Source organism: Terrapene carolina, unplaced genomic scaffold (genome assembly GCF_002925995.2).
Source record: "Terrapene carolina triunguis isolate 2854851 unplaced genomic scaffold, T_m_triunguis-2.0 Scaffold210, whole genome shotgun sequence".
NCBI classification, from domain to species: Eukaryota; Metazoa; Chordata; order Testudines; family Emydidae; genus Terrapene; species Terrapene triunguis.
Window position 1 is genome coordinate 25,595,700 of NW_020664561.1, and position 27,489 is coordinate 25,623,188.

Below are 27,489 nucleotides of genomic sequence, written 5' to 3' on the forward strand. Positions count from 1 at the left end.
GCAGGGCTGGGGATTTGGGGAAGGGGCGGAGTTGAGGCGGGGGTGGGATAATTAAAAAACGGGGGGGGGGGGGGGGGTGGACAAAATTGTTTTTGCTTTGGGTGGCAAAAATCCTAGAGCTGGCCCTGACCCTTCCCCTTTTAGTGCTGGGAGCTAGCCAACCAAAACACCCCCACTGAATGTTAGTAAGGGGGCAACAGTCCCCTTACATAAAATTAGAAATTGAAGGTCTCATAACAGAAATTACTATATGGTTGTGCCAGGTATGTCAGCATTTGCAGTCCTCGGGGAAATGCTCACTGGTTGTGACAAAGTGAAATACTGGAGGAAACTAGTATCTCAATATACAATGCTGAGCTAGTGAACATGACACTTTCTCTTTCATCATTGGATCTCTCTGGAGCAGAATAGAAATTTTTTGTCTAAAAGTGATCTTGTTTGCATCTGTTTTTCACTTTTTTTTTTTTGAGGGAACAACCAGGAAGTCCACTTTATGGGCAGAGAGACTATGCAATGGGTCCTCCCCACCTTCCATTTTAGTGTTAATTGGAGTTTACAATGGGTGCCATTTTAAGATGTATTGGATGGTTGTTCACTTTTACAATAGAATTTCAGGAATCCTCATTATTTAAATTGGGTTTACCACAATATCTGCAGTGCTTCCTGATTGCATAGCTTATGGTAAATGTCAAGGTTTTAATGGCTCCCTTGGTACATGCACATACTCTGAAGACAACTCTTATGTCTGTGTATGAGATGGAACTTAATTTTCACAGGCCCTAAAGAAGAATTTCTGATTTGTTTTGGGGTGGGGTAAGGGGTTCTCTGAGCCCCTCCCTGCACTTTTTGGGGGGGGGGGGGGGCTTTTAAGGGCTGGTGGTAAAGTGCTCTGGTAAATAAATTGTTTTAAATAGCCATGTTATAAGAGACTGCTGTTTATGTTCTTGCCTGCTAATGCATGCTGCCCACTTTCTTTAAGTTTTAAAATCTTAGAGAAATGTCTGTTGTTTTGAAGGGAAATTATGTTCTGGAGAAATTGCTCTAATTTCAACAAATGCTAAGTCCTGCATTGCAGTGAGATGAAATACACTGATACAAAGTGGACTTGGCTATCTGGGACTCAGCAAGGAATGATGGTAGATAAATGTAAATGTTGGCATTTGTAATGGCACTGCATTGTTATGCTTGGCTGAAAGGGATGGGAGTTAAAAGCTCATTTTAGGGAGCCTTGACTTGCCTGCATTTGGAATATTGTGTGAATTTCTGGTACCTATAGTTTGCGGAGGATATAAAACAATGCAATGAAAAGCAAAAAAGATGTAGAATTTGATTTAAGGGTGAATAAGGAAGTTACAGTTGAACATGCCTGTCTGTTTGCTCTTTAAATGTATATACCCCACTACTTCTACAGCAGAGAGAATTCAGAGTGGTTGGGCACATAATATAAACCTAAACCTGATTATGGTTTCTAGGTATCTTTTGAGGAGTAACAATATAAAGGAAGAAAAGAGAATAAAGTACAGTAGTTGCAAATACAGAAGGACAAATAGCAGTGTTGGAATGTAGAACAAAAAAAGGTGGGCTACATCATCGGATGTTCTTGTGGTTAAGAGAATTTTCCTTTCTTCCCAGTAAGACATGTGATTGGGACTTGGCAGACCTGGGAATGGAACCCAGGTCTTCTACAGACTTCCTGTGTAATTTTGGGCAAGTCATTTAATCTCTACATCAGGGGTCGGCAACCTTTCAAAAGTGGTGTGCCGAGTCTTCATTTATTCACTCTAATTTAAGGTTTCACGTGCCGGTAATACATTTTAATGTTTTTAGAAGGTCTCTTTCTATAAGTGTATAATATATAACTAAACTATTGTTGTATGTAAAGTAAATAAGGTTTTTAAAATGTTTAAGAAGCTTCATTTAAAATTAAATTAAAATGCAGAGCCCCCCGGACCGGTGACCAAGACCCGGGCAGTGTGAGTGCCACTGAAAATCAGCTTGTGTGCCGCCTTCGGCATGCGTGCCATAGGTTGCCTACCCCTGCTCTACATACTTCATTTCCCCCATCTGTAAAATAGGGATAAGATTTTCCTCCTTCATAGTAGTATTGTAGACAAAGGACTTGTCTACACAGCCCCTCAGTTTGGACTGCGGGAGTTGCATAGGGCATTCGTGTACTGCACTTTGACTGCCCAATGTGGATGCTGCTGGCATGAACTAAAAAGGTACCTAGTTTGTCTTTTATCAACAGGATTACATTAATGCAAACTAGGTACCTTTTTAGTTCATGCCAGCAGTGACCATGTGAGGCAATTAGAGTATAAGAACTGGGTGCTCTTCAGTTCCTAGTGTAGATGTAGCATAAGTAATGACTTTGAAGTGTTCTTCCTTCTGTGATAATGAACATGAGATTCTTCATCCCTTGCAGTCTTTAAGTCAAAACTGGGTCTTTCTAAATGAGGCACCATGGCCTGCGATGTGCAGGAGGTCAGACTAAGCCCAGAAGGACCACTGTGATCATCTAAAGTCTGCATCTATGAGCTCAAACGTAAATCCAGGGTTTGATCCAGAAATTTCTGGGTGAAGTTCTCTGGCCTGTGTTATGCAGGAGGTCAGGCTAACTGCAGGAACACTCAGAGGAATTTTTTCTTTAAATCTTGTCAACTGCTCAGAGTTGGCTGTGCTGTAATTCCAGTCATGCTGTTGTGACTACTGATGGGGGAACAGCAAGTGGTTTATCAAAATAGAGAACTGTATTTTACCGCCTTCGTCTTTCTATAAGGAAGATAAATCTTAAAAACTAGTATTAATATTAACAGTCAGGATCCATTGCATTCCCTGTAGCTTTGATATGCTTGACCTCATAGTATATATTGCTGTGAGTGAATTACTAACAATGGCATTGTTCCTGGCCATTTTTGCAGAAGACCTCTGATCCATGGGGATTTATAACATTATATATAATATCAACAAACCATAAAAATAGAAATGAGACCTTTCCATGGAACTTCAGAATAATCATTACTAACAGGGTCAGCCCCTGGCCTAATACTTTTGTCTTGTGCATTTTTTTATAATGATAGTATTGTATGCAAGTAAGTGGTCTGTAAACTAGCTGGTCAGGAGGAATACTATGCAATATGTTGGCTATAATGAGGTATCTTGTGTCTAAATAGAGTTAAATCTCTTCTTCCATTAATGGGCATCATCCTCATGCATCAGAGGAAGTTACAGTCAATACCATTAAAACATAGCTGGTTATTAAACCATACTATTTACTTTTGTCTTGTAATTTCTAGCATCCCCTATAATTTCAGTGTGAAATACCACAAGTATTTCAGTAAACCTAACTAATAGTGGGTGGGTAATATATAGTCCTTGATGGCTCACACCATTACACATGTGCCAAACATTTCTGTATGTGAGATGGAACTTGCTGTAGAAATTCTTGGCTTTTTTGTTTTCTGTTTTTCCTTTATCTGTCCAAATGCTCTTACATCCATGTATCTGTGATATGTCTTGAAATTCACATAGGGTCAGCCTACATGTCATGCTTAATTTCATAACCCACTGCTGCTGTGAGGGCATACTATAACCTGGTCCAGGTGAAAATGTTTATATATACATGCATATATTCTCTCTCTCTCTCAAAACTATTTAAATTAAATGTTAAGTAATATTGAATCAGTGCAGGAAACAAAATAAGGTAGAGCTCCTCTGACACAGGAAGATAACAAAAGATTATTATAAAGAAAGATTCCTTATACAAAACCATATATTCAAAATCAGCTTCCTTCTATGTGGAGCTGAAGTTCGTATCTCCACACCAATTCTAGTCTGCAATTTTGCTAACCAAAGAGCATGAATGATTCCCATTACTTCTCTATGTAAGGATGATTCCATACCAGGATGATATTCTTCCCATGTTGCCAAATTCCAGGCTCTTCTGTTCAGATAAATACCACGTCTAGTTATAAACTCATAACACAGCATAGCTAATATTTAAGAGGCTCACTGAGGCCAACAGGATCTAGCATATTATAACTTGTGTTTAAATGAATCTGAATTCACACTGATGCCAGGAGATATTAGCTGCACCTTGATCTGAAAGTTACTACTTTCGATTATAAGATGTAGCTTTTGTGATCTCCAGAGAAACTGCTTCCTTTTTAATATACCTTTGGGATCCTTAGAGTAAGAAATTCTATAGTCATCTGGGGCACCATGCCAGAAAAGAAGAGAGAACACAGAGAGAGGATGTTGGTGGGTACCACTTAAAATACCCTGGGCTGGGAGGAAGAGAACCTTAGGAAAAGTGATGGAACAAAGGCCCCAATGAATCCAGTCTAGAACCTTGCAGGGTCTCCAACATCAATTCACCTGGAGCTATCCCCTCTTTATCGCAGTAACTGGAACAAAGCAAAATGTATCTTCATACTAAGGGTACCACACAGCATCAAGTTAACTAAAAATCCATATGTTTCTAGGAGGACATGGCCTTAGAATTTTGGATATTTGTTTAGAGAACTGGTTCTCTTCCTATGTGATTTGATCCATGTCAGATCTCTGTTGTGAATCTAACTTTTTTTTAAATTATTCTTTAATCACCCCATCACCACCAAGTTACAGAAGAAAATGCCATTTCATTACCACGGTACTGTATAATACACTACTTGTATCTGAGCACAGATAGTACAGGATGAGGGCCAGACAAACAGGTACATATTAAGGTAAGAAAGAAATCTTAGGTGAAATGTGTTGAAGCTTCTCTTTATATGCATAGTAAAAAGCAGACTTTGTCAGTGGTAATGCGTGTCACAAGGGAGAGACAAATGAAATGATTTGTCATTCCTCTCCTTTTGGAAGTAATGTCTATGCAAAAACTCACCAACATACTAGAAACTGAAGCTAATGGCTGAAATTGGCTTAGAGAATTACATGATGTTTCAGTACCCATTCAGCTGGTGATAGAAATTTAGGTTGATGCCTGAGATTTGTGGGTGAAGCACGAGTGGGGCTGGGAAAGTGGTGGTGTACTTCAATTTTTCCTTTTATTTTTTCCCCTTATACCTGGCATCAGGGAACATAGCATGACCACTCACAGCTCCATAATTTATAACAATGAGCTGAACTTTGTTACCAGCCATACAAGTAATTTCTTTCCGGCTTATCTCAAAACAGTACAAAGAGGCAAGTCCAATAAGGTTTGTGTTTTTTAATGTTTATTAGGTGTTTAAATAAACTTCACAAAGCAATGAATTGTATTCCACCAAGATCAGGAATATTATCGCCATTCTTTAACTAAGGCTCCCATTTGTAAGAAATTTTGGGGTGAGTTTGTCTTGTTTTGCCAAGGACACACATAGCCATCATCTCTCTGCATGTGCAATGTTGCAGTACATAGATTTTTTTTTTTATTATTATTATTATTATATTTGATTTTTTTTTTAGAGACGTTTTCAACCATCTCTCCTCCTGTGTTCAGAGTCCTCGGGGGTGCATACAGGGAGGCTTTTTCTATACCAGAGTTTTTGTTAATATCTATAGTAAGTAAGAGAGATTAATGGCAGAATGAACTCCCTTTATGTTGTAATCAACTCCAGGGAGGAGTGAGTGTTGTCTCAACCATCTGAGTCAAACCAGCTTAAAAAAAAATCCTGAAGATATTCGTCTTTTGATCAGAAAAGTTTCATATATGAAAGACTTTCAATGCTGCTTTCAGAGCTGATATTCCTCTTGACTGTGATCACAAAAAGTGGGGCCACAGTTGCATTCATTGTTCAGTGAGCTTGTCCACATAGTTAAACCCACCGACAGCAATGAATGTTGATTGTGACCTTTTTAGTAAAGCTCTGCAAAGAGGATGGGGTGGGGGGAAGAGATACCTTGTGTGCTGGTTTGGCAGCTGTCTTCAGTGAAAGGCCTGAAAGCATGAAGTAAGGAGGATGATGGTTAGCTGGAGGGTACAATCAACGGTCGATGGTTTTCACTTTAATTCCAAACTCACCGACAGCGTTGAATGTTCACTGAAGCAACCACTAAAAAGAGAACTCCACTGACTTGACAGCATCCTTAAAAATCTGAAAGGGGGGGAAAATCATAACTGACACAATGGTTTTAATCATACAGATTATGCAGTTTGTCACTGTTCCCTTAGCACCACCGCCCACCTTCCTGGGCCCGTTCTATTATAATCCTACAGCAAGGAACTGGCAACTCTCCAGGCTTTGATCCTATGAAAAGAAAAGGTCTGTTTCATTTATTGAAAAGCTTTATTTATCTAGTTTAGAAATCTAGACCAAAGTTATCTAGGGTTGTCAGTCAAACCATGTGTAATCAAAGTGTGTAATCCCATACTTCTACACATCTGGGTAAAAGCACAATGAACCTGCAATGTCACTAATAGATTGCCCAGTCCCAATAAAGTCTCTTCTGCTGGGTGAATTCAGTCAAACCTGAATCTGTTTAAGATTGTCAGGTATTGACTGTTTTAAGCAGCATATGTCTCTCAATAAGCTTCTTGGGGAGGATGGAAGTAGAACTACTTCATTCTCTTTGTAAATTACCATATATGCCAGTAGTACTATATTAAATTAATTGTCTGTTCTAAAAGGAGCATCCTGTTTCTTCAAATGTTTCTATACAACCCATACAGTTAGTCTAATTTAGAAAGCCTTTCTACATACCTATCCACCACACACATCTGCCTAACTTAAGAAGTCAACTGAAATCCCATTATACTAGTTTAGAGGTAATCAAATTGCAGTCTGATGCAGTGTTAGATATTCTTTAAATGTAAATTGGAGTTGGCTCCACCTGTTATGAAAATCTAGCATGAGAGTAAGAGGTGAACTTATCTGAGTCATTCTAACTTAGAGATTCCTTCTTGGCGTGCAGTGAGATGTGTGGCAAGTTTTTTGTTTTTGTTTGTTTTTAAGTGTCTTGTCCATATCAAGGATTGGATGATCACACTTCGTGAAGTGCTCCTTCTGATAAGGCTCCAGCAATAATGGAAGTTGTTTGCCTTTCCTCTAAACCTTGCCAGTTCATTTAGACTTTCTCTTCTATCAAAACTGGCTTTTAGAAAAATGGAAGTGTACATAGTATTGCAATTCATGTGTAACGCAACAAAGATTTGTCTTCCTTGGCTATTAATTGGAAGGGTTGGGAAGTGGAAAGACACGAGTATGAATCAGAGGACAAAGTGAGACTTTAAAAGCAGCAGAGTGTCCTGTGGCACCTTATAGACTAACAGACGTATAGGAGCATGAGCTTTCGTGGGTGAATACCCACTTCTTCCGATGCATGATGTGAGAGTGAGACTTATCTACCTTGCTTACTCTCTGCACTGGCAAGTAGAATTGGCCTGCAGAAGAGAATTCCCTTGAAAGGTTCAAGCTCAACTAGAGTCTTTATCTTACTGTGCAGTAGAACTAGTTATCGTGAAACTGATAATTCGTTGGTTTTCATTAAATGCTGCATCTGAAATCTTGTTTCCAAGTGGGGGTGTGGTATATTTGGCATTTCAATGCATAACCTATTTTCAGTCACTTCAAGCATCAACTTGCTAATATTTGCATAAATAGGAACCCAAAGCTAAAAGATACCACATACCATGACTGTGTGCTATTTCCTTTAGTATGGTAAATAAGGCTCCCTAGCAAGGATTTTAAGTCATAGCTATTTCTTTTAAGTGATCTGTCCTGCATATACTGGAATTGATTGCCCCACTTTTTTAACATGTAATAGTAAACTAAGATAAATGATTTGCTGTCCTTTATCCAACAGAAAATCATACTGGTGCACATAGACATGATTGCAGTAGCATTTGGCCTGCTAAACCCAGGGTTGTGAGTTCAATCCTTGAGGGGGCCACTTAGGGATCTGGGGCAAAATCAGTACTTGGTCCTGCTAGTGAAGGTAGGGGGCTGGACTTGATGACCTTTCAAGGTCCCTTCCAGTTCTAGGAGATGGGATATCTCCATTAATTTAAAATTATAAACTGGGGTCCTTTTTCTTTTGTGGGCTATAGTGTGCTTTGTAGACAGGATGCTTCCCTTTTCTCCCCCCCCCCCCCCCCCCCCTTTTTTTTTGGCCTGGGAAATGTATCACTTGCGATTGTGAAAGCTTCAGAATTCAAAGTAAATGCAGAGTAAACTTGTTTTGCCAGTACAGCCAAGAACTTGTGATGTATCCACATATAGCAGACCACAGTCTTGTGGTTTGATTATCTGCTCACTTGCACTGGTTTTATTCCAGTGCAACTCCATTGGCTTAAATGAAGTTGCTCCTGATTTACATCATCATGAATGAGTGGAGAAACAGGCTCCTGAATTCAATAGGCCTTTGTTCCTATCTGCATTTGTTCAATGAGTAGAGTTTAGGGTCACTCACATTTTAGCATAGAAAATGGAGGATGTTTGCTTTTTATTCTTCATTTCTTTCTCCTTCTCTGTCACTTTTTTTTTTTAAACAAACGATCTTGTCTGGCTGATAACCAACGTCTCTATTTCCAAGGTTAGGTTCTGTGGCTGGGTTAAATTCTATCTCCAAAACTACAGCTGGCTTTTCATTCTAGTCTTCTAGACTGGAGATAGATGTAAAACCACAGTCTTGCTTTATTTAACTCTATGCTGATGGAAGCAGAGGCTCATGGGAAATCCAGGCACTCATGAGCTGCAGTTCTGATGCCCAAACCTTGAAGTTTATGCAGGGTAATAATGCTTTCCTCTTGTCATCTGGTTTTCATTTAAAAAAAAAAAAAATTCCCAACTGGGCAAATATAGCTTAGCTGGCTGTGCTACAAATGCCAGATTTATTTTAAGTTTTATTTCAAATCTCCAGGCTTATGAGAACATTCAAATTAGTTGTATGCTTTTTTTTATTTAAGGTTAGTAGGTCATAAATAAACCAAAGCACTTTCCTTGCTATGAGCAATAGGGTCATAGTGTACATGAAATATCACTTTTTAAAAAGTAGGAACCTAACATGAATTGACAGAGGTACATGAGGAAGCAGTTCATTGTGTCGCTGTAAAGGCCATAGGGATTTGGGCTGTTGAGGTTGTCTGTTTCAGGAATAGATTAGATATCTTGTCTGATGACCTGCACTTAATTTAAGTGACTGCCTTTGCCAGTCCTTCCAGAGGGCAACTGTGTGAAATAGAGCATCTCATCTTCAGTCTCCAGTCCTTTTTTCCTCCTCTTGATGCCTGACCTAAATTGAAGATATGGGGTGTGTGTGTGTGTGTGTGTGTGTGTGTGTGTGTGCTGCACAAACAATTACTTTGCTGCTGCGGAAGCTACATCTCGACTCTTAATTAACGGGCGTCCACATCTTGACTTTTTAATCTGTTCTCAAAGAAGAATGTTCAACTGCATAATATTGGCTAATATCAGCAACTAGATTTCACTGTTCACTACCACTCATGTTTATCAGTTTCCCTATATGGGACAGTTATTTAGGCTTCCTTTCCCCATTTAGAAATAGTGACTGTAGCTCTAATTTGAAACTTTCCCCTGCTCTCTTTCTTTGTCCCTCCCCTTCTTTTTCCTTCCTCCACCCACCCATTGGGGAATACATGATAGATGCCAAATAAGTCTGGATCCATGCTGCCTGCATTGAACATCCTTTTGAATCTATCTTGCTGCCCTTACAAGCAGTGAGACGGTTAAGAAAAGCACCTGGTTGTACAAATAGTCTGGAATTGGGGATTTCTTGCAAGTACATACAGGTTCTAAGAATTGCACTCCTAGCATCTCTCTTTAGGGATACATTAAAAAAAAAATTCTATGCAGCTTCTGCACTGATTGAAAGATTATGTTAATGTAGCTCGGTGGTAAATGCTTTGAGTGGCTTACAGCATCTTTAACTTGCACTGACAACATTTAACAGTTAATAGCATCCCCTTGATGTTATTAAATTGTTACTAGAGGGAAAATTAGGTCTTGCATATAAATATTCATTTGTCTAGAAGCAAGGGGCAAAACCACATTGTTCTGCATGTGTCACAAACTATCACTTGTGCACAGTTATTGGCTACTTCCATTAATCTCCCACAGTCAGCAAGCCTTCAGTTACACACTTGGGGACAGGAAGAAAGGTAGTGCATTTTCAAAGTTTTTCAATTTTGACACTAAAGTGTGAATTCCAGTGGCAGTGTCTAAAAATGTTATTAAGACAGATCCTCAGCTACTATAAATTGGCATAGCTCTATTGGTATCAATAGAGCTAGGCCAGTTCACACCATATGAGGTCCTGATCATGATTTGCAAGCAGAGTGAGGCATAATTATTGGCTCCTTTTTATTCCCTTTTAAAACCAGTTTACCTGTTCTTCTGTTCCATTCTCCATGGTGTTCCTCCATTTAAAAGAAAACCCTCTCAAATGCCACATCTTCATAATGTATTGACACTGGACCTGAAATAAAGTAACACACACAAAGAATCCACTTGACTATTGTCAACAGAAGCTTTATTTTATTCCTTGATTGGCTGTCCAACGCAAGTCAATTATTGAAATGAAACTTTGTGTTATATGTTAAAAGTAAAAATTTATGGACACTGCAAGAAAGGAAGTCCTCCTGTAGCAGAAAGAGGGTGGGAAGGAAGCATTCACTTCTGCAGCACATGGATAAAAGACGACAACAAAACCTAATACTGCTTCACCGTTTATCTGATCTCACAATATTTTTACAAACCCTAATGGAAGTGGATAGAAGTTTGGGGTGTGTTAGGAGTGCAGAATCAATTCCTAAATATGGACTCAATGCAGGAGTTACTGGTGGTGTTCGATGGCTGGTGTACACAGGAGATCAGATTAGACCATCATAATGGTCCCATCTGGCCTTAAAGTTTATGAAAACATTTTAATATCCTTATGTAGTACTGGAGCAAAATGATGTTCTAGGGAATACTTTCACCCACCAGTGAAATGCAGCCACCTCTGGGGAAAAGAGTAGCAGCTGTGTAAAATGTCAGAGCAATACCACTTACCAGAATAACACAGACCAGGAAAATGTTATATTCAATATGAATCATAATAGATTGCTTTGTGTAAATTCTGCCACTTATGGAGCCATTTTTTCTAGTGATATGGTGTGTGTGTGTGTGTGTGTATATATTATTTATGAAAACTATATTATGCACCAAATTTATTCCTGGTGTAATGCCACTGCCCATGAAATTAAAGAATAAATGTTGGCATATTAGAAAACCTGCTTTGAAATAAAATAGCAGCTATAGAAATCTTCTTAAAACTTTGTGACCTACAGGGCAAATTGCTGAATAAATACATAGTTCCCTCAGTCCAGAAGATTTCATTGATGGCTATTGAAGATGGTTTTTGAGTAAACTTGCTGTCCAAAAATTAACTGTGCTGTTAAAATTAAACACATCAGGTAATATTACACGTCTGCAACACAATCTTTCTGAGAAATGAGATGCTGTTTAACCACAATAGTTTAGGACCAGTGCAAGTGTGAGCAGTGGTGATGACCTATTTGCTTGATCAGATATTTGATTACTCTTACTGAAATTATTCAGAGAACTAGAGGCTTTCGGTGAATATTTAACCATGAAATTTTTAGCTTTGGAAATTTGCTAAAATTCTGATAGTGACAAAAATGCAAACGAGGTCATATTAATGTAAGGTTTCCAAAGTGCATTTACTGTATATTGAATATGTCATTATTTATTGGTTCAATTACATTTAATTAACTTAAACAGACATCTGTATTATCAGGTCTGATTATGCCATACTTACATGAATAGTCCTATTTTGAAATCAGAGGAACCATTCAAATGCGAAAGGATTACAGGATTGGATTTATAGTCTGTTTTTCATTTAAAACCAAGAATTAATGGACAATTTCAAATACTGCCTGCAGTTTCCTAGCCCTCATGGGCTAGAATTCTCTACTCAGTTTGTTACTGGAACACATTACTATTTATGGAAGATGTACACATTTGTGTTCATAAATCATATACAAACATCTGTTCTTTAGATCAGTCAGAGTAGAATGGCAACTGCTTTTTATATCAATATCCATGAAGCAAAGCTCACCTACTGACTTCACACTTAACCTCTATTTATTCTAGCAAATATTTCAGCAATTTAACTTTCTAAGCAAGGCAAAACACTGGGAATTGGAAACAGTCTGGCATGGAGTTCTGTGTGGCCCAGGCCCAAAACATGTCAAGTGGAAGCTAAATCAAAGATGAGGTGAAAATTAGAAGCAACATAATAGGGTCAAGCTAAAGCACAAGTAGTTTGGCTACCAATTCTCTGTACTCACTATCACCTTTTGAAGACCATTTCTTACCTTCTCTCCTGTTTTGATTGCCTCAGACAGATGTAAGGGGACTGTTGCCCCCTTACTAACATTCAGTGGGGGTGTTTTGGTTGGCTAGCTCCCAGCACTAAAAGGGGAAGGGTCGATGGCAAATCAGGAGCCTGAGACTGACAGTCCCCAAGAACAATGGGGAGAGGCCAATGCTCCAGATCAGCCTGATTGACAGCTAATCAGAGGGTCAGGAGGCCAGGGAGGTCCCGTCCGCCGTGTGAGCTGGAATTGCCTGGGTCAGACTGAGTGGGGCCGAGCTAAGGAGAAAGCAGGGGCCCAAGCTGAGCTGGAGAGCAGAACCGTGCCAGATCCAGAGGAGCCAGAGACGCAGCCCAGGGAGAGCAGATCCTGTGCTGGGAGCAGAGACGCAGCCACAGAGCCAGAAACGCAGCCCAGGGAGAGCAGATCGTGTGCTGGGAGCAGAGCCGCAGCCACAGAGCCAGAGACGCAGCCCAGGGAGAGCAGATCCTGTGCTGGGAGCAGAGCTGCAGCCACAGAGCCAGGTGTGGTGAGCAAGTGGGGCCAGCCAAGGGGGGACCTTGGGCAAAGGGCCCAGCACAGAAAGACACCCCCAGACAAGGGCCCTTGCAGGCCAGACCGGGAGGGGGACCTTAACCTGACAGGGGGCTGACGCTGGGAAGAAGGGTCCCACCACTCAAAGCCCGGAGTTGTGTGGCCACCACCATTGCAAGTGTCCAACCCGCAGCATACCTGCAGCACAGCCAGGGCCTGAGACGGAAATCTGGGACCTACAAGGAACAGACTGTGAAGTGCCCTGATGTCCAGAGACACTGTTTGTTTGTGATGTTCCCTGCCACAAAGCAGGGTGATGTTTTCCTTTAACCTTTCCCATTTTTCCTTATTCTTTTCTTTAGATTAATTGTTAATTAAACAACTTGTATTTGTTTTAAATTGTATGGAATAATCAGTGGGTCAGGGAGGTGCCCAGTGCAGAGAGAGTACCCTGGAGTGGGGACACCCTAGCCCCTGTCCTAGGTGACCATAGCAGGGTTGGGGGTTGAGCCCCCCAGGAATCCTGGGCCCAGCCTTGTTGGGGTTACGAGGACTCTGCCAGACAGGAGAGTGGAAGGGGAGCCCTCAAGGGCAGGGAGGCCTCTGGGTCTCAAGGGAGTGGGAGCGAGGACTCAGATCCTTTCGCTAGCCCACTTCACCGGGGTAGTGCAGAAGCCAGGAAAGTTCCCCACAATAGCGGGACCATTCCCCCGCTTACACAGACATACTTTCCTTATTTGACATAGTCATTAAAAACCAGAATGATGAGTTTGAAGATCTGTGTTCTCTAGTCCCAACTCTGCCACATTATTTGATTTTGCATACAAGTCAGTGAAGCCAATAATTTTAAAGCTGCACTCTAAAATATCTGGTGCACCTGCCAGCTGTGGTTGCACACAAGCAAATATGTAAGTACATGTGAGGCAGTATTGCCCAATAAATAGGGTACTGGTCTGGGAGTTGGGAGATCAGAGCTCTTTCTATTGCTGGTTCTGCTGTGACCTTGCTCAGTTCAGGGCTCTGTCTCCTTTTCCCTGTCTGTAAAACAGAGGTGGTAATATTAATCTGCTTTTGTAAATCATTTTAAGATCTGTGGATGAAAGGCACTATATAAGTAATTGTTGTTGAAATCCTAAAGTGCAGGAGTGCATTCAGTGTCTTAAGTGCTAAGGGTTGTTTTGTTTTTGAGTGCACTCATCTGTAAAATGGGAATATAATATTTCCCCTCCTGACAGCAATGGTATTCTGAGGCGCCGTTCATAAATGTTTGCAAAGCAATCTTAAGGTGCTTGCATGGTAGTTAGTATAATAGTGCAAAGTATGGAAAATTTTATATGAACAATAAGGTATTAACTTTAAAGTCTCTGTAGTAATTGAATTTCAGACTGCAACCCCAATCCTGCATCTATCCAATACCTAGTGCAGGATTGGGGCTTTATATAAAGCTCAACTAGATGTTTGTTTGCTTGGATCAAGAGGGAGCAGGACAATTGCCTGCATTCTCCAGCATGAACAGATTTTAGAAGAGAGGATGATTTTCTGGTCTAGGTACTGGATTGGGAGATGTGTATTCAATTCCTGCTTCTAACAGATTTTCCTTGTCATTTTGAGCAAGTTACTTAATCTCTGTACCTCGGTTCTCTAGCCGTAACGTGGACATATTACTTGGTTTCTACTGCCCTTGATCTGCCTTGTTTACAAACTCTCTTTACAAAAAACTGTCCCTGCTCTAATGGGTTTGTAGAACGCCTCACATAGTAGAACCCTGAAATCGGTTTTGTCATTTAGGAGCTATTTTAATCCATTTTGCATATTACGTGTGTTTTGCTGATAGCAGCACTGAGTGACTATAATGGGTATATTTCAGGTTATTCATAGTGCAAGATCAAAATGAATTGCTAATTAAAGAGAAAAGGACATTTTTAGTGTTTTCTCTAGAGATCCTATTTTAAAGCAAAGATGACCTTTAATGATTCAGATGTGTATGCGTGCTCCCATCACCCTTCAGAGTCTGCTGGAGTAACAATAAGATTTGAATTTGCTCCCCTTTTCTTTCTGATTCACTGTAGCATTGAACCCTTGGCACTACAAAATTCTAATAATCCTAACTCTGCCACTCAGTTACTTTCAACCAAGGTGAGTGTTTTATCCCCACAGTGTCTATTTTCCTGGTCTAAAAGATGGATAACATTTACCTGCCTCACAAAGGTGTAATTGTGATTACAAGTTCAAAGCACTATACAGACATTAAAATACTATATAAACCCTAAATAGCGTTATTGTGTACAGACATACTTTCTTTATATGCTGATAACTTGCAAGTTGTATCTAGAGTAGGCACAAGGAATTTTATTCTTCTAGGAAACATGACATTGAACATTGTCTAGGATCTTAAATAAGGCATTCAATACTAAGCATATTTTTAAGATGGAAATGAGCTCAAGGCACAAATGGCACTCCACTCAGAATTGCTACTTTAAAGTCTTCAGGGCAATAAATTACCGATGACCTTATAGTTTTGGCAGTGAATATACTATAGTGCTTTAACACCCCCTTATTTATTTATTTATTTTGACAGCCCTGTGTACTGACTAAGGCTAGGTCTACACTACCCGCCTGAATCGGCGGGTAGAAATCGACCTCTCGGGGATCGAATTATCGCGTCTCGTCGGGACGCGACAATCGATCCCCGAATCGACGCTCTTACTCCACCAGCGGAGGTGGGAGTAAGCGCCGTCGACGGGAAGCTGCGGAGGTCGATTTTTGCCACCGTCCTTTCAGCGGGGTAAGTCAGCTGCGATACGTCGAATTCAGCTACGCTATTCGCGTAGCTGAATTTGCGTATCTTAAATCGACCCCCCCCTGTAGTGAAGATGTAGCCTAAGTTTCAGGCATAGTTATTACATTCTTTCCCACATAATACCCTATGTAGCTTCAACTGGTTGTAGCATTCTACTTCACTTTCTGTCCTAAAATATCACTCTTACTATTAATTAGCTGCTATAACCAATCTTCAACATCAGAGGCTGAGCATTTCAATGATGGATGAACTGATCCTATGTGTATATGGGGTGAAATTCTACTCTTGAGATGTGGCCATGTAAGGGAGATGAAGGGGCACTGGCTAAGCCTTTACTATTGGACTGCCCACCAGCACCAACAGGACTAGTTAGGTGGAACTGAGGTTGAAAGGGGTTGGTGGGAATGCTCAGTTCACCTTACTGCCGCTCTGAAAATGAGAGCTAGTGACTGTGCCAACCTCTGGATGCACAGTAGACACCTGAACACTATCACACCCACAGCTGACACATCATGCGCCCCCACTTGGGATTGTGAAGTGCTGTGGGTTGCAGTACAAAGGCTCCTGTCTTGAATGTTAGTAGGACTCCTCTAATGCAATTGCATGGCATACTGGTTTGGGGATACAGAGAAGCTCCATAGGCTGTCTTCACCTCAATCACCATTCTAATGCTCATCACAAGGGAGGATTTGGCCTAGAGTTAAGACTTCTAGCATTCTTTGAAGATGGAAAGTTGCTGTTGTTCTCAAGTACAAACAGCATTTTGGGCATTAAAAATATTGTCATCTTGACTTGCTAGTATGTCTGTTGCTCTCAGACATAATGACTATAGATGGCTTACTGATGGCTAAGAAGATGTGAACTGAACAGTTCAGCTGACCAACAACAACTATTGAGAAGCTTAATATGTTTAGCCCACTTTCAACTCTTGTACCTTAATTGGCTGCTGATGTTCAGGCAACTGGAGAGTAACCCATTCCCTATACACCAAGTATTAAGATGCTCAGCCTTCTTAAGAAGGTGCACTGGGTTCTCCTAAGAGCTTTCTCAACAATCCCATTTCTAGAACAATGTCAAAAATGATGATCTTGGGAAAGGAGTGGTGGTCCTACAATCCCAGGACAGGCGAGCTTTCTTCTGTTAGAGCCTAATAGAATGAACTCCTGTGTCTCTAGAATTCGGGAGGGTGGTAGAATTTCCATGAATCATTGGCTGTGCACTGAGACCAGTAGTAACTGGAGCAGGCCATTAAGTACCATTTGACAATCATGAATAATCCTTTAATGTATTTTTAGGCAGGTGTTTATTTCTGCAGACCCATAGCCTTAAAAGCCCATCTATTCTGCAGGGAGGGAGGGATTCTGTAGAACTCCTCTTGCAGGGCAGGCAATTTCTCTTGGAATAGAAACCATTTTAGTGCTACAGGAGTGTATATTTACCATATCAGCATCTGTATTTTCCAATGCAACATGAAACTTACCAAGAAATCAAGGGTCTTAATCTGGCTCCTTTTGTACACAAGTGAAATCCAGCCCTGCTCCCATTGTATTTCTGCACAGGGAGTAGTTCGTATTCCCTGATTTGAAGCGTGTGGGGAGAGAATTAGCACCACCAATGCCACCATACAGTCCACAAGCACTGCAGTGGAAAGAACTCATGTTGTGCCATTTTCAAAGTTATAGTGCTTGCTACTCCAGTGCCTCCAGACGTTTTCTGCTGGTAGATCATTTCCAGCCACTGCTGCTGAAGTCCCTGTCTGCTACCCTCAAATATGGCAATAGTTTCTAGATCTACAGTTTAATTCTAAGCAAGGAGTACATCACACAGTCTAGTATGGAGGCTAGTACAGCACAGAATAGAGCTGATGATCAATGAAAAAGTTGCTACTAAAGTGAGATTGCCCACTTGGGAGGAAAATGTTGCTATGTTGCCTAGACTTGCTCACAGGAGACAAAACAAGATGAGAATTTTTTCAGTAGAGGTTCTCCAGTAGATCTCAGTTTTTCAGTATCACTTCTCAGACTTTTACCATCACTTCTGGAATGCAGATACTATATGTGACAAGGACTCCGATCTGTTCCATAAGGTGTCTTAACAGAGACTCATGGACCATCACCTTTCCCCACTTGCAGTCATGAGGACCACCTCATGCATTGCATAACATCTGTGGGTATTTACAGAAAGTATTTACACATGGACAAGAATTTGGGATGGACGGGTTAATGACCCAAAGCTAATCTCCTAAATAAACTGCCAAATTTTCAAAAGTTCTGAGCACCCAGCTACACCCATTCAAAACAAACATGCTAATTATGGGCTCAATTCTGCTGAGTTTGACATAAATTGTGTGTTCAACAGCTGAGAGGAACCAGACCCAAAATGTACGTGTTTAATATAGCCAGGACCACTCTACATTGGTACTTGCTCCAGTAGCTTCAACCATCTGAAATGGACCAGCAACCTGTTAGTACAGTGGCTTATTGTTAGTCTCCTTTTATCCCTTTAAAATATATTTTTATGCGCATGAGCAGGTATATATTGTGCAATGTATCTGTGACTAAAGAAAATTCATTACCCATAGAAGGGAAAATAGTAGATCAAAGGCTACAAACACCTTCTCTTAACTTTTATGCAAGATAGTAATCTTTATAATCTAAGGCTTTGTCTTCTCTGACTACTTAGTGTCCTGCTTCCTGTCACCAATGAGTGTGGCTGCCTTTTGTGGAGCACTTTATGGTCCAATAAGCACTGTCGACTCTTGCTTTCTATTGACAAAACTAAACAGGACCCCTAATTTTTTTTTTTTTTCCAATAGGAAAATGTAAGATGGAAGTGATTGTTGAAATACAACCTGTGCTGAGTGGGATAACTGGGGAGTTGGGAAGAGGTGTGAGGTGTGGTTTTTTATTTTTATTTTTTTTAAAGTCTCCTTTTCTTTATACTTCAGCTCCTCGCTCCCTCCATCACCTCTAGTTCTTTCCTTGTTGCTTTCTTCTCTCCCACTTGCCTAAAGTCCTGAGAAACTGAATTTGGGTCCTTAGAGCAGCTCACAAGCCTTGTCCTTTTAAATCTTAGCTTAAATGCTGCCCAGTTGCTTCTCCAGCCCAGCAGCAGTGATGCTTTACCTTGCAGGCCAGCTACTGCAGCAATAGCTTAAATCCCGACTAACATCCCGTTTAGGGAACTTGACTGGGAGCTGATTTAAGGACCCAAATTCCATTTCTCAGAGGATTGGCAAAGGAGGTGTGAGAGAGCATGGTGGAGACACAAGCTTGATTTTCATTATTTGTATCAGAATAGTGCAGAGAGGCCCAAACCGAGATCAGGGCCCTATTGTGCTAGGCACAGTACAAACACCTAGTGAGGGACTGCCTCTGCTCCTAAATAGACCAGACCCGGTAGAAAGGTAAACCAAAGGAACAAAGAGGTGAAGTAACACTTTGCAGACAAAATCTGTAATTTAAAAAGAGACCCCTGAGGCTGTTAGGTCAAATGGATAGAACAGAAGTGGTGAAAGATAGTTAAATCGTGTGTGTGTGTGTGTGTGTGTGTGTGTGTGTGTGTGTAAGTAAAACATACATATAAGCTTTTAACCACTTAATGGAAGGAGAGAATTCTTCTCTTCCTCTTGGTAACTTAAGGACCAGATGGTACACAGCTGTGACCTATAGAAGGACCAATCCGCTAATCAAAATATATCTGGACACCTGGGCCTATATTTAACAAATTCAACAATGAGTTTGGGTGCCTAACTTGTGACTCTTTGAAGGGGCCTGGTTTCCAGAGAATGGGTGTTCAGGCCTCTCGAAAAATCAGACCCTTTAAAGGTGTCTCCGGTTGGGCACCCAAACTTGCTAGCCCCTGTTAGATGAGACTTTGTCTTCAGTGTCCACAACCATTGTCTAATATGTTTGTAGATGACTTTTGTTGTCTTGCTTTTGGCATAAAACCCTCTTTGGAATGAGAACTTTTCTTGATTGTCTGCATCTCTTGTATACCTCCCTATCTTCATGGATAATAAGTGGTGATTCTGTACTCCACGGATTTAGCATTTTGTATAGGTAAACAAGTGAAACTGATACTTTTTGTATCTTGTTCAAAGATTTAGGTGAAATTCACCTCTGTGCAGAGGGCCAGTACAAGGTCCATGTACACCACTTAAAGTCCTGTGCAAACCCTACATTGAAGGCTTAGTGTAGAGACTTTATGCTGACTCTGCATACAGGGTGACTTTCATTCTTGGTTAATGTGATCCAGGTGCTAAAAAGCCCTGGGTGAAAAGTGTTAAGTTAAAAGCACAAGTCAGCTAGGTAGATAAATATTACGTAGTTAAATGTGTAATGGGTTCCCACAGCAGATTTGCTTTGTTTAAAGAGTTCCATAACCCTGCTGATTTATGGCATCTTTTCCAGGAGTACACTACCTGCAGAGAACTCAATCTAAACATTTTCTGTCACACTGGAGGATTATTACACTTGAGTAACTAATTAGCCACAAGCAGCTAACCACTGCTGTTAGGACAAAAGACAGGACCAAGAAAGCTTTTATTTCTGTTGTGGAAAATGACCTTAGGGGCTTGGGAGGGGCCAGAAAGGAGACATAACTTTCCTGCTTTCTTTTAATACAACTCAAATACCTTTTTGTTTTTAATTAAAGCTGATAACTAATAGGCAGTGTACCTAAAGGTTAGAGCACTAGACTGTGTCTCTGAAGACTCAAATTCTATTGCTGGCTCTGCCTCAGAGCTGCTGGACAGATCATGCTCCCTGACTGTACCTCAGTTTCCTCTTTGATAAAGTGGAGTTAACAGTTATCTGTTTAACAAAACACTTGGAGATCTATGGCTGAAAAGTGCTGTGTTTAATGGTATTACTGTATGTTGGGAAAGATGTGTTCTGTTGAAACTGTGGGAGGGAATGGGGAAAACATTTCCAAACCTGGGCCAGATGATTTTTGAGACTTAGTTTTCTTAATATACCTGCAAATGTATCAAAGCAGTGATTTAAGGTGAGATTCTGGCCTCACTGAAATCAGTGGGTGACTTGCCACTTACTGCAATGAGACCAGGATTTCACCCTAAATTTTTTTTAGGCAATCTCGAGGGAAAAAAAATCAAGTGTAAAACAAACTCTGAAAAAAAGACATGTCCTGCAGCAGTGTTGTCACTTCCTACTCCTATCCACTTGGCATGCAGTGGAGTTATCACTTCTTCATTATCTCATGTTCCCAGTGGCAGTGTCCTCTTCTTCCCCCCCCCCCCCCCAAATATTTGGGTAGAAAAGAGAGGAGTGTATTTCATTGCTGTGACTTTACAGGAGAGAACAGATGTCCTGGTACCCTTTGCTTTTTACTTTTTGCTTACTTGGCAAGGTTAGGAAATGTAGTCATTAATGCATGTAAAATGTTTGAGAACCTTTGGTACCATGGAAGTGCCAAATATTATTTATTGTTCAGTAAATGTATTGGTGGGAGTCATAACTTCATTGCTGCTTAGCAAAACAAGAGATGAGGGGCAAGGGGAGTTCAAGCAGATACTGTCTCATTCAACATCTGTCACTTTTCTTCCTCTTTCCTCTCCTCTCCTCTCTTACCCTTCCTGCAACTGCTCTCTCAGCCCCCTACTCTTGCTACCTTCAAAATATGTTGAAGCCTCACAGGTCTGAGCTGCCCACTTGTAGCAAAGCTGTTTAGAACAATGGGGGGGAGGGGATGAAACTGGGGCCTGATCAGGCAGCTGATTGACAAGATTGGGGCCATTGAGTCTTGACAGCATCAGATTCAGTCCTTTCTGGTTTTATCAGATTATCTGCACAGTGTATGTGGATATGGTCTCTACAGAATGTAGTCTGAAGTGCCTGACATATTGAGATCTTGCTGTTTTTCCTCAGTTCCGGCTGTAATACTACCTGTTTCACTGGTAGATGGAATTACAGTAAAGGGTAAGATCCTGGAAAACTTTTTGTGAGGGCAGGTTTGATATACATGTCAGCAGATATAATTTCACAAAAAAGAAACATGGTCCCAATATGGCAGAGCTGTCTCAGAGAGGACCTTCCTGTAGCAAATTGGCACTGCAGTGTCATCTGTCCATTCAAACCAGCCTTAGCTTAGCATCTGTCTTAGAGAAATGGAGCAAACTACTTCAAACTGGGCGCACTGCCATTATAACAGATGACATAAATGTAGGCATCCAAGAGACTGTGTTAGGCAGCACTGAAATTGGGAATATCTAAAATATGGGAGCTGGTCAGAAAAAGGGGAGAGGAGCAGGATTCAGTGAACGCTCTCGTTACCCATGGGAATTTTGTACTGTTGAAATTTTAAGACAGGCACCATTTGCAAAATTCAAATGCAGATCCAGATACAATTTTTGAACTCCCCTTGTTTGGATTGTTCAAATTTGTGCCTATCTCTAGCCATAAGATGTGGAATGTTCAGCTGTCGTAAAATGCTGACTGACAGCCAACTGAGCATGAATTGTCTCTGTTCTGAAGACTTGCTCGATGGCCCTTTGTTGATTTGCATGCTCAGAAGAGGTGGATATGTCACCTGAAAAAAAACCCTTTACTGTCTAGGGAACAGTGAATATGAGAGACTCGTTTTTCTTTTAAAGGATCACCCCACCCTCCCACCCACTCCCGGAATATCTCCCTATGTGACTTAAGAATAATTGTTGTTCTTCCCCTCCCTACCAACTGCTACTAAAATATGAAATCATGAAATACAAGGGTTGATTTTGGGGTTAGGAATGTTGCACAATCCCCCTGAGTGAGACACCATCAACAATGCAGATCAAACCCAGGGAACCTCCTGATGTAGCCGCATGAGTCTCTCTGGCCTGAGCCAAAAGATCCAGCCCTCCTAAGGCAAAGCTGTGGAGGGTGAGGCATATAAGAATACTCCAACTTCCCTGTTAAGATAATTAACTTTCTTGAATATGATTCAATATTACATTAGTTGTGCCCAATGTTATCTGAACATTGTGACACGCTCTTAGAGGAAAAAGGGAAGACACAAACATCCATTGACCAAATGAATGAGGTGAACATTAAAATGGGTATTCTGTGGTTTTGAGAAGCTGTAGTAAGAGTTGAGCTGTGCTCTGTACATCCTATTAATGAGGGCAAAAGGTGTAGGGAGAGCACTTCTGATATTTAGCGGACTATTGTAGAGTAACAGACACTTGTAAAACATGAGTAAAAGGGGTGTGAATCAAAGATAAAGTATTGCAGTTTGCTGTAACTGTCACCTGGCACATACCTCCAGGTTTTTTTTCCAGTAAGAACATCAGATCAAATGTTTGAGCAATGGCTTCCATTTTTGCATCTGCAAATTGCATGTCTGTAATCATTATTTTATAAAAAGCATTGGATTTTTCAAACTGCTATAAAGCACAAATGAGCTCCTATTATGCCAACCTTTTAAAATATGTCTTATAGATTCCACCTACACTTTCAGCAGCAGCAACAATAGCAAAACTATTGTGGTGGTCTCTTTTGACAAGACTGAGACCCCAAGCCTCAGTTTGGAATTCTCTGAATCTAAAATTTATTTTGTTTTAAATGAAATGTGGTAAATGAACCTGTTCTTAGCGTCTACTTTTTTTCTCTGGACTGTCGCTGGAATCTTAAGGGTTCTGAACAAATACAAATAATGAAAAGCAGTGATTACCTGTTGAGTTTTGTCAGTTGATTTAAAAAAAAAAAAACAAAACCATAGCAAAGTCAGATGAGAGCTATACTTTTTAACGTAAATCTAAATATATTGAACAGAGTTGTTCGTTAATTTTATGAGAAAATTTGTCATATACTACATTAGCTTGGTTTAAAATTTGTTCCACAGATTTACTTCTGCCAAGAACTTTTGTGTCAGACTTGGAGATCTGCTGACTTAACATTAGCTGAGGGTCTGGCCCAATGATTCCTTAGAAGGGGTAGAGTTTTGAGTAGGGAATATACTTCAGTGTCCCTTCTTACCATTTTTCAGTCTTAGCCTCTGATTGAAAATAAAAGTTTCAATTCCATCTCCAAAATAGTGACCGAAAATGGATGATGATGATCAGGGCCTGATTCTCAGGTAGTGTAAATTGACGTCAATGGACCTATGGTGACTTCACACCAGCTGAGGACTGGCCCTGAATTTTTCTAGCTATTTCAGACACATTATATGACCTCTCACAATAAACAGGATAGTATTTCAGTGGACTACCTCTGTGGACAAGAGACCTTGTTCAGCCCCCTCCCCTTAATCTCCTTATTAAATTAGTTATGATGTAAATAATATTCTGGCAAACAGGACAACAGCAGTCATCTTAACAATCTGGTTATGATTCTCTTCCCCCCTGCTGCTGTTTTTCCATATGGTTTCTTTATCTGTGTGTTGAAGTGACAGCTCTCAGGTGATGTGGACAAGAACCAAGCCAAGTAATTGGCCCTAAGGGGTTTGTATTGTCTCCAGCTGGGCAGTCCTCCAGGGAGAGGTTCAGCAAGGAAACCAGAGCCACAAAGTCTGCCTTTATAAGAAAGAGTGTTAGCTGCAGTTGATAACTTGACGGGTCCATTGTATGCAGCTGCCTGTTTCTAGGTGTGTGATTATAGTAGCTGAACATTTAAGTCTCTGTTGAGCATTCAAGTATCTCTTTGCTCAGTATAACTACTTAAGTATTCTAAGTCCATCTCACTTCGGTCTAATGAATAAAGATAAGTAAATAGAACTGGTATATAAGGAATAGAAGACTTTTTTATTTCTACTAGCAAATAGTTAAAAAGAAAAAAGTATTACCTCACAAACTTATTTATCTAGTAATGTAAAACTAACTCTCTGACCAATTTTTTACTCCAAGATTCACAGCTTAGGTACAGTGTTAGAGGTGAGCAACCCTCAATCTTAGAGGCAGAGTTTGTACTTGTTCCATGTGTAAAATGAGTGTCTAATCAGAAAACAAGTTGTAAAAATATGTAATAGATACACTGTTGTTGATCTTATTTAACTGGCTTTGAAAACTCTGGTTTGAGATATCACAACAAGAATGAACATTACTGGACACAATGGGAGGAGGGGCGACATTGGATATCCTACTTTTTGTGCGGTACACTTTTTTCACTACATATCAGATGAGGGGCAGTTGATAAGCTATTCTATGACATGATTTTCACCTGACTAAAACTGTCCAGATGCTACCAAATGTTGCTGCTAGAACTCCTGCATCTGATTGGGTCCCTCTTACCCCCATCACACTCCAAATACTAAGCCATGCACTTTCTCTCCGGGGGGGAACCTTGGAGAAACACTGAGGGATGACAACAGTGTTCCCAAATGGACAGAAGTCTGGTGACAAACTACAGGAATATCTTGGAGAAGGCATGACTGTAACAAGGAGCCAAGAAGGCCAAATGTTAACTCTAGGTGCCACCCCTACTTGAAAATGTTGCAGAAATATATTGCCTTTCAAGGTTCTCTATAAATATATATGCTGAAAACTGAAATAAATATTCCATTGTTTTTTGTTTTGGTTTGTTTCTTTGTGATGAATACCCATTTGCATCCTGATTCAATTTAGCTTTGGCTGTTCCTTATAGAATTCTAATCCCCATTATTTTGGTTTTTTTTATATCCGGTTTAAAGAACCGAACAAAACAAAACAAAAATCCAGCCTGTTCTGGATTGGGCAGTCAATTAACAGCATGGTAAGACACCAAAACACAAATAGAGAACCACCTCTATGGATTTGGCTAGATCACTGAAGATGATTACAAATGCATCCTTCTGATTCTCATCTCAGATCCAGGTTCCCAGAGTCACAAAACATGAGACATTTGGTACCATTTTCTCTGCATATGACAAGGGCAGTAAAATCTGTTAAAATTTGCAGCTTTCAAAAGCAGGTCTTCAAAAGAGTTTTATGTGAGATAAGCATGATGATATACAGATTGTTAATTCAATGCTGCTCTGTAGGGAACCTCTGCAGTGAATTGTCTGATTTAAAGTAATTATTGGAATTAATACGGAAATTATCTCTACTGTCTATTTAAAATATTTTCATCTTCATTGCCATAGATTTCATGTGCTAAAATTTATACAATGTTCTGGAAGCACAGCTGCAGTAGACCTGCTCTAACTTTGTCCTCCCTCTCCAGTTCCCTGCACATTCTGGTTGATAGTGAACAAATAAGCAGCCCACAGAGCTGACATACTGCTTTTTGCCTTTCACTGTCGCCTTGACTCCCATCAGGGAGCGCCGAAACCTGCAGTTGCTATTTGACTGCGCAAGGAAGTTATTAGCATTTGTTCTTCAGGATGTTTATAAAATGAAGGGATTGCAAGTTTAGGACACTTTCTTCTATACGTAAGTGCAGGGAGAAGCCATCCAGGAGCCTTTAATGTGGGTTTATGGTTTCTTTGACCCAGTAAAGTGATGTAAAGCAAATGATTGCACCCATACATTGAAGCATATTGACTGATCTGAACTAAAATGAAATACACTAAAGGGATGTTCTAGAGAAAAAGTCCAAAAAAGTCCACAGTAAACATTTGGGACTTGTATCCTTCCTTGAATGCCAGCAAACATGACCTTCACCAGACCAATGGAGGGAAGCAAATTGTAATTATATGGCCTCCAGCTCCTAAGTAGTCAAATCTAGGGATTTTTTTAATCAGAAGCTTCTCAGCTAGCACAATAGTTGTGATGGTTTATAGGGAAACAGCTGTTTTAGAAAGCAGCTAAGGTCCACACCAGCTTTGGGGTAGGATTTTCAAAAGTGCCCAGTGTTGGCCTAAGTAGCTTTTCCCAAAGTCAGTAGGAGTTTTACTGCTGACTTCAGAGAGAGCACAGTAAGGTCAATCCTGGGCACTCTTGAAAATCCCACCCCTATAGAGCAAAATCAGCATTTACACTAAGTGCACCTGGCAGTAACTCAGTGCAGATTCAGATTTCACTCTTTGGGGGCAGGTACTATTCATTTTATATTTGAAAATGCTTAGCATGTCGTGTGCTATTGGAAACTGGCTTATACCAGGGATAAATTTGGCCCATTAGTGTGTGCTCTGTACTTTACATGAGGCGTCTAGTGACATACAACCTTCAGTTCCTTACATGTGTCCAAACTGATGGGCAACACTCCATTTGGATTATGGAGAACTACAATCTTGGGGCGGGGGGGCGGAAATAAATGAAACTCAATCCTGCTGGTCCTTACTCACCTGAGTAATCTCTCTTGTATTCAGTGGAGTCGCCCATGTGAGGTCTTGCAGGATCAGGCCCCGAAAGAACAATTCTCTGGCTTTAAAACAGCTGAATTTTAAAGAAAGCAGTTCCTGTGTTTATATCTGATGTTAGATCCTTCCTCTGCAAAGAAACCATCAGAGGAAGTGATTTAAAATGCAGGCTTGGAAGGGTAGGGATGCAAGTTCTGGTCCCAGCTCTGCCACTGACTTCGTGTGACCCTGGGTTCATGTTACTTAACTTCTCTCCTTTAGTTTTGCCATGTATATTTGAGGAAGGAGTTTGGGGGTGGGGAGAGCCTTATTGTATTTCCCAACCACAAAGCAGTGTTGAAGCTGAATTAATTAGTCCAGTTAGAATGTGCTGTAGAAGTATGAAGTATTTAATGGGTATTTGCTATTGCAAATAACTTGACAGATGCAAAGGCCAATATATGCCTCCCAGAAAATATTGTGCTTCCATCTATTTGAAACCTATTACTGTACCTAAGATGCAAAGATCCTAAATACCAAAAGGAAAACAATACTTGATCTAGCTTAATTTAATTAAAAGAAACTTTGTGCTTTCTTTTATCTAGCTCCCACACTACCTCTCACAGTCCTAGTTTAAATAATC

The 27,489-nt window shown here is 40.4% G+C and overlaps 1 long non-coding RNA gene across 1 annotated transcript; it reads right to left on the bottom strand.

Moving 5' to 3' along the window:
- Nucleotides 1–5,213: 5,213 nt before the first annotated feature.
- On the bottom strand, nt 5,214–26,937 carry LOC112115869. Its single transcript, XR_002908856.2, has 4 exons — nt 26,853–26,937; nt 10,327–10,416; nt 6,005–6,077; nt 5,214–5,920 (listed from the first exon to the last, which is right to left on the bottom strand). It is a non-coding gene; the product is annotated as an uncharacterized LOC112115869 (long non-coding RNA).
- Between the last annotated feature and the right edge of the window lie 552 nt (nt 26,938–27,489).